The following is a 10,584-nucleotide window of genomic DNA, read 5'->3' on the forward strand; positions in this document are numbered from 1 at the left end:
AAAATTTTAAGTCAAACCCAACTTACTCACTCCCAAAAAAGTAAAAAAAGATTATTTATTTTATTACTGTCTCTAATGTACTCACGCATTTTTTGGTTAAAGCCATTTCGAACATGTGTCCCCAGCAGAAAAACTTCAAGCATTACTAGATCAGCACAGGAAAGCCATAAATTATTTGATGTACAGACATATGCAGTAAATATGAAAATATAAAAATAAACCTAAGAACAATTACTCACATAGTCTGAAACAGGGAGTTGTAATCACCATGTTGTCTTACTGCTGACTGACTGAGTAGCAGACTAAAATAAACTGAAGAATATCATTGGGGGAGGGGGTGTTTCCTGTTACTGTGCAGTTGATTTAGTCATAATGTCTTCAACATATATCAGTCTGCAGAATTCAACTGTAAAAGAAGTCCAGCATTCCTGGGCCTGTTCCTCTAGGTCAGTTGAAAAAAATAAATAAATTAGGTGGTTTTTACATTTCCACAAGTCTAATTAGTTGCCTGGACATGCAATATAAAAAAAATAACACAAGATCTCAAAACCGTAGGAAAATCAGTGGGGTTATAACAAGGTAGAAAATGAATACACACTTCACAAAAAATGCTTTTGCTATTTATTGTGATCTAACCTGTCAAGGACAAAAGAGTAAAAATAATTCTGTATCAAGCTTTGTAGTCATAGTAGTGCTGTCAGTCTTAATCTTGTTAAAAATGACACATTAATGAGCTAACCATGCTAACGGGTTGAGGCCGTGCAGCCCCACGCATGGGGCGATCCGCAGTAACTCGTTAATGGAGATTTGCCGCGTTAATGCAGTTATGATATTAATGTCATTTTAACAAGATTAACACTGACAGCACTAAATCATAGCTTCTCTAATTTTTAGATGTACAGAGAGGCTGCTCAATGGCGTGGTGGTTAGCACTGTTGCCTCAAAGCAAGAAGGTTCTCAGTTCAAACCACAACATGAGTTCTGTGTGAAGTTTGCATGGTCTCCCTGTGTTTGCTTCCTTCCACAGTCCAAAGACATGCTGGGGTTAGGCTGATATTTTTTTTTTAAATTGCCCAAAGATGTGAATGGTGAATGGAGCCCATGTAGGGACACTGTGGGCAGACCCACAACCCATAGGTGTGGCCTCTGTAGCTGACAGTTTGACCTTAATTGCCTTGAAACTCTGGCTTTGTGTCAAATGATTATGTCTCTTACAAGGAGAGCGCTGATCAGAAATGCAGCCAAGAGGCCCATGGTGGCTCTGGACGAGCTGCAGAGATCTACAGCTCAGGTGGGGGAATCTGTCCATAGGACAACTATTAGTCGTGCACTGCACAAAGTTGGCCTTTATGGGAGAGTGGCAAAAAGAAAGCCATTGTTAACAGAAAACCATAAGAAGTCCCGTTTGCAATTTGCCACAAGCCATGTGGGAGACACAGCAAACATGTGGAAGAAGGTGCTCTGGTCAGATGAGACCAAAATGGAACTTTTTGGCCAAAATGCAAAACACTATGTGTGGCAGAAAACTAACACTGCACATCACTCTGAACACACCATCCCCACTGTCAAATATGGTGGTGGCAGCATCATGCTCTGGGGGTGCTTCTCTTCAGCAGGGACAGGGAAGCTGGTCAGAGTTGATGGGAAGATGGATGGAGCCAAATACAGGGCAATCTTGGAAGAAAACCTCTTGGAGTCTGCAAAAGACTTGAGACTGGGGCAGAGGTTCACCTTCCAGCAGGACAACGACCCTAAACATAAAGCCAGGGCAACAATGGAATGGTTTAAAACAAAACATATCCATATGTTAGAATGGCCCAGTCAAAGTCCAGATCTAAATCCAATCGAGAATCTGTGGCAAGATCTGAAAACTGCTGTTCACAAACGCTGTCCATCTAATCTGACTGAGCTGGAGCTGTTTTGCAAAGAAGAATGGGCAAGGATTTCAGTCTGTAGATGTGCAAAGCTGGTAGAGACATACCCTAAAAGACTGGCAGCTGTAATTGCAGCAAAAGGTGGTTCTACAAAGTCTTGACTCAGAGGGCTGAATAATTACGCACACCCCACTTTGCAGTTATTTATTTGTGAACAATCTTTGGAATCATGTATGATTTTCGTTCCACTTCTCATGTGTACACCACTTTGTATTGGTCTTTCACGTGGAATTCCAATAAAATCGATTCATGTTTGTGGCTGTAATGAGACAAAATGTGGAAAAGTTCAAGGGGGGCGAATATTTTTGCAAGCCACTGTATCTCAATCCTACCACTAGTTGGCACTAACTCACTCTTCTTTAAAAGATATTGTAATACCCTCTTTTGCACACAGGGTGTGGCACTCTATTGAATAGACACATGGTTACTACTTCTCTTTTCTTCCGTGCTCCAGCACTCACTTCTGGTTTACCGGAGGTTGTTTGATTCTGTAGACAAAACAAAGACACAAAGACAAGAACATTGACAAACAAACACATTTACCCTACTTTGTTGCTTTCATAGAAAGCATAGATAGATATCATAGATGTCCTATACAGCTTTAAGCATTTGTTGTACAACATAATTTTCAGTATGTTGTCTTCAATCTTCTTAGATTAAGACATTTTAATTAACGTGAGTACTCATTAATTTTACCTGCCTCAAACTTTTAGAACTGAAGAAGCTTCTCGAATGAGAGGTGAAATGTTTTCAAGAAAGTCCAGATGCTTTTCTTTACAAGCTCCTTAGACTGATGAATGCTTAGTTATTGCTTTTTGGCAAGGTAATCTGAAAGTGCTCATTAAAAGTGAGTCTACCATGATTGTTTTAGGTATTACAGAAAATAAAAATTTTCTAACAATTTATCAAAGCATCCTCCTGTCATTTCTCATGTTAGCAGTTGTTACCTGTTTTATTGTACTGTTTATGGAGTAATTAGCAAACCACCTAACAATTGCATCAACAAAATTAATTAATTTCTCATTCAGTCTGCACCATGTACATTTTTGTGTGCAATATTGTTAATGTGAAATAAAATTCTTTTAATAATTCCTTCATTGTCTTTTTAAAAAAATTTTTGAAAATTTGGGCAATAACACACTTATTTAAATTTGCATAAATATTTATGCTTAAATTATGCTGAAGCAGAAAAGTGAACCAACACTTGTCAGTGTAGTAACAGTGCATTTACAATCTGCTTTGTTCTCTTTGTGTTTATGTAGGCAGTTTTTCAGCTGCCCCGTCCCCAGCTCAGTGCTCCTTGCCTGCTAATTACACCAAATGTATATGTGGCACCATTTTGATAACCATTTCCATAACTTGGTCAAAGGCTGAGCATAGAGTGTTGTCACAAGACTGTTCTACAGGGAAATCTCTTATGAAGTGAACCGCTGGAAGCGGCAGATACTTCTAAGAAGGCCCTGCTGTTTCCACCTCACCAGAGTCAGTGGTGAGTCAACTCCCGTCACCAATGAGTACAGTGGAGACACTACATGTCATTATAAGTCATAAATGCACCCCCACACACAGCCCCAACAGGTTGTGAAACTTGTAAAGCTCGCACACAAGAATTTCACTCACATTTACTGTACCAGTGTACCTGCACCTGTGATGTGACAATAAAAGTGATTTGTTAATTCAGTAATGCAACAGGACATTTGACCAAAACACACCCTCAAATCTACACCAGAATGACTAAAAAAGAAGAGGGTTATGGTGTTGCAATGGTCCTCTCAAAGTCCAAACCTCATCCTGATTAAAATGCATAGATGGGACATAGCATTTGTGGATAAATTCCCACAAACTTCAATAAACTAAGGCAATGTAAAAGAGAAGAGTTAGCCATTCATTTATGAATTAATATTGTCTGTATGGACAGCAATTTTTTTTTTTTTTTTTTTTTAAATTTGATTAATCTGCTATTGGGCATGAGTAGGGTGAACTGTTCCCTGGATCTTTCACTCTTAAGGGTTCTTGAATCGCTCTATGTCTGGCTTTGCTTTGCATTGTCCCCAACTGATGACAGTCATATAATATGATGTGATTCCATATTAGATTCTTGATAGATGTGGGTTTTTGTTATTCAGTCTGGTTCTATGTGCCCCTTTTTAACTTTGAGCACATGGCCCTTCAATAATTTCTTCATGGTCCCCAATATCCTCTTTAGGCTGGTTGTCAGTGTAACATGTGTAAATGGTATTACAGGAATCAGACAGAGATCATTTACAGAACACTGTTATAAAAACAATAATTTTCTTTGTAATTTCCCAAACTTTAGCCGCGCTTCATTTGCATATCATCACCTCTTCATGAAGCTTTGAACAGACAAGAAGCAACCCATCTGTGCCTGTTTGTGAAACCTTAAGGGAATGCCATTGATGTCATGATAATCACAAAGGGTTTTAAATTTTATATTATTGTTTTTAAAAATCCTATTTTTAAATTTCGGTACCACAAAGTATGTAACTATAACCGACATTAATGCATCTGCTTTGTGACATTATGTTGAATTTATCCCAGTGTGCAACTAAAAAATATGCAGAAAATTGGGAGAATTTTGCAGAATTTGACAGTTTCTGTTGCTGAAGATGTCAGCAGAATTTCCAGAATAGGAAAGCATGGTGCTGTTGTTCTTCACAGGAATCTAAAAACACGGCAATAAGAAAAGCTAAGGCAAACATGTTATTTGGATAATTCAGTGTTTTGATCACTGGAGAAACTATTACAGTTAATAAAGCAGAGACAAATGAGATGGTGATGGAAAAAGAGCAAGGAGTGAAACTTTACATGAGACTAAGCATTATATGGTAGTGTGAGCATGAACAGGTCCTATGGTTCCCCCTTCTGACCAGTAAACATTGTCATGTTTTCAGGTTATATAAGGCCAGAGTTTAATAAAGCAGTTCACTGCTGCCTGGCTGCAGAATTTTACAACTGTGGTGATCAGCTGCCTGGCAACAGGATCAAGGTACAGCTCTTATTTATATGTAATCCATTATAGAATGAGCTAAGAACAAAAGAAAGTGAAAAACATAACTCAAACACATGCACCTATCTATCTATCTGTCTATCTGTCTGTCTGTGTATCTATCTATGTATCTGTATGTAATTTTATATATATATGTATGTGTTGTTAAAAAAATACTCCTATACACCTTGTGTCAAAATTTGATTGATGACCCTAGCCTTGACCTTTTGAGGATTCCTCCAATGAAATAGAAGTTGATCCTCCTCGCCTCCCTGCTGAAAAAACTCCAGACAAACAGGACCCCCCTGTAGAGGATGATTCCTCCTCGGATGAATCATCTGATGAGGATGATGATCATCTCTACACCATTACAGAAGAAGAAGAAGAACAAGAAGATCAACCCCTGGCTGAAAAACTTTCAGAAGATGAGGATGCCCGCCCAGCTCCAGAAAAAAAAGAGGAGAAAGCAGCCCCTGCTTCAGCGGATGAGAATAAAGAAAACATTCCCCCTGCTCCAGAAAAAGCTTCGGAAGAAGAAGAAGAAGAAGAAGAAGAAGAAGAGGAGGATATTCCTCCTCCTCCTCCCCGGAACGGGGGCATGCGCTTCAAGGACGGAGAACTAAGCAAGACTAAAATAATCTTGTCAACCGTCTGGTCTTCAGGAACCATCCACGGGGAGATGGAGACTGCGGGCCAGCCTGCGCTCAACGGATGAGTCTGATGCGCCTGACATTTTCATCATGGAGAAATTCAACCCCGACTGCGGTTTATTTCGCAGCATGATGGTTTTACCCGCCAAAGAATGGGTCGTAAGGATGCTGGAAGTGAGGAAGGATATTACAATTCTTTTTCAAACTTGCCGCTGCTGGAGAGACGCCGCAGCGGTGAAAAAAACTCTGAGCTTCTGAAAATCCCCGCCCACCCCGGACCACGCCCCCTTCCTTTTGTTTTAAAAAGGAAGCCCGCGGTCGTTCAAAAAGCCTTTTTTAGCTCAGAGAGAGAGATGGACTCTGCACCCCTGCTTCGCGATGAGGAGACCAGTTCCTCGGACGAGGGCTCGCTGGTACCCGACACTCCCGGCTACTACGGACCTCAGGAGCGGCGGCAGCGGCAGCAGCAGCAGCATGCCGACGAGATGGACGGCTGGGCGTCTTCTTTATTCATCGACGCTGTGAAAACTGCTGTGTATCATCTGGTCAACTTGGTGATCAACAGGTACCGCACCGAGGAATGCAACGGGTGTAAGATCGATCATCCCACAACACGAGTGTCTGCAAATCCTGGAGGATGATTTTTACTCCGACAACTATTACAACATCAGAAAGAAACTGCTCACCCCTCGCTTCATTCCTTCCATTCAACGCCTGCTGATTGCCCGCAACATCAAGAGTGATGACATCAAAGTCGGAATGGTGGCGGAGACTCTACTCCATGAGCTGAAGTCGGTGAGGAAGGTTTTTGACGCCGTCACCGAGGCTTATGACAATTTGGTGGGGCAGGACGTGGTCAAAATCGGGGAGCTGCGATTGGTCACAGAGTGTTACAAAGGATACTGATTCTTATCCTGCATGCATGAATTGTGTTTCTTTAAAAAAAAAAAAAAAACTACCTCATTTTTTAATCATGTACGCTGTTTTTTTTTTTTTAAACATGTGTTGTGTTTCTTAAAGCATATATCAGGTTTTTGAAAAAACGCTGATCATCCTGCATTTAGACCAGTTTTAAAAACATGTATCCTGTTTTTTGTAACCTTTTTTTTAAAAAGCATGTTTAACTCATGTTTTTTTTTAAAAACAAAAACAAAAACAAAAAAAAAGCTTGCCTTTAAACCATGTATTTATCTGAGTTTTTGTATCTTAAAGCATGTATCTCAAATGTATTCCTGTTTGATTCTATAAGTGTGTTTTATCTCAGGGTTTTGGAAAATGTATTCCTGTTTGAGTCTATAAGCGTGTTTTATCTCAGGGTTTTGAATAAAAATTGTATTCCTGTTTTTTTGCACGTTAAACCCTCTGGTTTTGAATAAAAAAAATATTTAAAAAAGCATTCATCTCTGGTTTTTGAATAAATAATAAAAGCCGACTCCTGCGACGCTAGAACGCAGACGGCTTTTTATCACAAGACGGGATGGCTGAGAAAAGAGCGATGAAAAAAGTGTATTACGACCCCCTTCACCCCGGTAGTTTCGGAGGAGTAGATAGGCTCCGGCGGGCTGTGGAAGAGGAGACGGGTAAAAAAGTGGATGTTCGCAAGGTGCAAGATTTTTTATCCGAGCAGGACGCTTATACTCTGCACAAACCGGCGCGAGTAAGATGTAAGAGAAATAGTGTTTGTGACCAAACCGCTGAAGCAGCTTCAGGCCGACCTGTGCGACATGAGACACCTGTCTGAATACAACGACGGTTTTAATTATTTATTGACCGTCATAGACGTATTTTCAAAAAAGGCTTATGCGCGCGCCGTTAAAAAGAAGACGGGGTCGGAAGTGACTGAAGCTTTCCAGTCAGTGTTGAGAGAGAGTCAAATACCCGAAAATCTACAAACCGATGCGGGAAAAGAGTTTTTCAACAAGAGTTTTCAGGCTCTGATGAAAAATCACGGCATCACCCATTTTGTGACCGCCAGCGACCTAAAGGCCTCAGTGGTGGAGAGGTTTAACCGCACCCTGAAAACGCGAATGTGGAGATATTTCACGGCGCACAATACCAGACGTTATCTGGATGTGTTACCCGATCTGTTAGAAGGGTATAACCGCAGTTATCACAGCAGCATTAAAATGTCACCTGCCGAGGTGTGCCCCGAGAACGCGGATCAAGTGTTTCGCAACTTGTACGGAACGACCCCCGCCCGTCCTAAAATAAAGATGAAATTTAAGAGGGGGGATCTGGTGAGAATATCCATATTGAGAGGAATATTTGATAAAAAATATGAGCAGAGTTTCACGGACGAAACCTTTACTGTGACCCGGGCCCTTCAGCACTCACCCCCCGTGTACAAACTGGAAGATTATGATGGGGAGCCTATCGAAGGGTCGTTTTATGAGCCCAAGCTGCAGAAAGTGAAAATGACTGAGGACAAAGTGCTTCATGTGGAGAAAATTTTAAAGCGGCGCACAGTCAGAGGCGAAAAGCAAGTTTTCGTCAAGTGGAAAAACTGGCCGGATAAATTCAACAGCTGGGTGAAAGCCTCGGAAGTGGTCGGCGTATAAAAAAGAGAGCCCCCTGATCATTCGGCTCATTTTTATTTTCGCACTCCTCATGGAGTCCGAAGGGTTTTACGTGACCCTGCCTTCCAACGCCAGCAAGGAATTATTTAAAGATAATACGAGCGGTTGCTACACCGTGGACCTGGCCAAACCCATCGAGCTGACCGGAGAATGGAGCGTGGGTCTCTGCGAATTTATTTATCCGCGCACCTGGTACAATCTATCCCCGACTGCCTCCTACTTGGAGCTGATGCGAACGACGGAGGAGAAGGAGGAAGAGCGGCACTTGATGATTATAAGATTTGGCAGGGGCGGTCATTACGCGCGCGTTAAAGATCTATTGGAGCACGCGGTGCCGGCGGTCCAAAAGTACGACCCCTCATTCGAGGCCTCTTTCAACAACATCACCAAGCGTCTGGACGTTAAAGGCAACGGGAGCTACAAAATAAGGGCCTTCCCTCCTCTGGCTTACATGCTGGGATTGAAAGCGGGCGAGTGGTGGACTCTGTCGAAGCGCTCTACCCCCTACCCGTGCGATATGAGCGCGGGAGTATATAACCTGTTTCTCTACACAGACATCGTTCAGTATCAACCGGTCGGATTAAAAATAAAAATAAAAAATAAAAAAAACCCCGGAGTAAAAACCAAATCAGTCAAGACAGGCGGCGGGAAGAGAAGGATCCCTCAGCGGAGCTCCGACATATTTTAATAAAAAGGAAGGCGTTTAAAAAATTAAAAAAAATGTCTCTCTTACACAAGAAATCTGCAGAATGCACCCTGGCCGAACTGGATTTATTTTCGGCTCCCATGACACAGTTATCCATAGAGGATAAAAAATATCAAAATTGCCAGCCCCTCTCTGCGCTGAACGACAACTTTCCCATTGAATTCTTCATCCCGGGAGACGGGGAAAAGTATCTCGATCTGAACGACACCATGCTGCACCTGAGGGTAAAGATTACGGAGAGAGACGGGACCGACATTCCTCCCGATGCCGGGGTAGCGCTCATCAATTACCCCCTCAATACAATTTTCAGTCAGTGCGACGTTATTCTGGGGGATCGGCTGATTTCTCAGTCCAGCGCCACTCACCCTTACAGGGCCATGATCGAGACGCTGCTCAACTTTTCAGAAGACACTCTAAAGAGTCAGTTCAGCGCCGGCCTGTTTTACAAAGACACGGCCGGAGCTATGGATTCTATAGTTATAAACAACGGGCCTAACAAAGGGATACAGCATAAAACCGTTTTCACGGGCGAGTCGCGAGAAGTGGACCTGCTGGGCCCCCTCCACGCAGATATTTTCTTCTCCGAGAGGCTCCTGCTGAACTCTGTGGATTTTTTTTTTTTTGACACCTTTATTTATGATTTTACAATATGACAAAAGTACAGAAAAATATAACTCGAATTGGAATTGCGATTACAAACACTGCCATTGTGAAACCGGTTGCGCCACGCAGTGGCAAACCAGTTGGATGCAGGAAAATGTACAATCTATGGGCACAAACAAAAATAAAATACTACCATGAGAACAAGGCAAAAAAAACAAAAAACAAAACAAACAAAAACAAAAAAAACCCCAAAACAAAGCCCACCAAGAAACAAAACAAACTAAAATAAAATAAAATAAATACATAAATAAAAGGGGGGGCTGCATTGTGCGCAGTTCTTTTTGGCTTGCAACAGATAGTAGGTGGCTTTAAAGAAAGAAATAGAAAAAAAAAAAACAAACACAGATGAAAGCAGTAATACATCATACTTCAGTAAATGACAACTTCTCCACATATTCAACAAAGGATGACCAGGTTTTGTAGTATTTGCTTTGAGACCCTCTCAAACTGTATCTCAAATGCTCTATCTGCAAGCACCTCATCACCTCTCTCACCCACTGAATAAACACTGGCGGACCTGAATCCTTCCATTTAAGAAGAATTAGCCTGCGTGCCAGTAGGGATGAGAAAGCCACTGCATTCATTTGATAAGAAGTTATACCGTGTTGGTTTGGGAGTACACCAAAGACTGCTGTCATCGGATTAGGATCAATTGTTTTCCCACACACATATGAAAGAGCTTTAAAAACTAATTCCCAAAACCGGTTCAAATCAGAGCAGGTCCAGAACATATGGCTAATATCGGCGGGTGATTGCTTGCACCTCGGACAACTATCATCAGAGGTATTGTATATTTTAGCTAGTTTAGCTTTGGTTAAGTACGCCCGGTGAAGAATTTTAAACTGTATTATACAATGCCGTATACAGATTGAGGAGGTTTAAGTCCAGCTCCCAGGCATTTCTGGCTTTGGACACAGAGTCTGCCTTTATATGCTGCAATGTGCTATATATTTGAGAGATGTGGCCTCTAGCAATAGATCGAAATTGCAGACAATCCTCAAGTGGACAGTCAGTAGGTAGACTTGGATAAGAAGTGAAGTGTTTGACT

The sequence above is a fragment of the Oreochromis niloticus genome, linkage group LG3, assembly GCF_001858045.2.
Source record: "Oreochromis niloticus isolate F11D_XX linkage group LG3, O_niloticus_UMD_NMBU, whole genome shotgun sequence".
Taxonomy (NCBI): Eukaryota; Metazoa; Chordata; class Actinopteri; order Cichliformes; family Cichlidae; genus Oreochromis; species Oreochromis niloticus.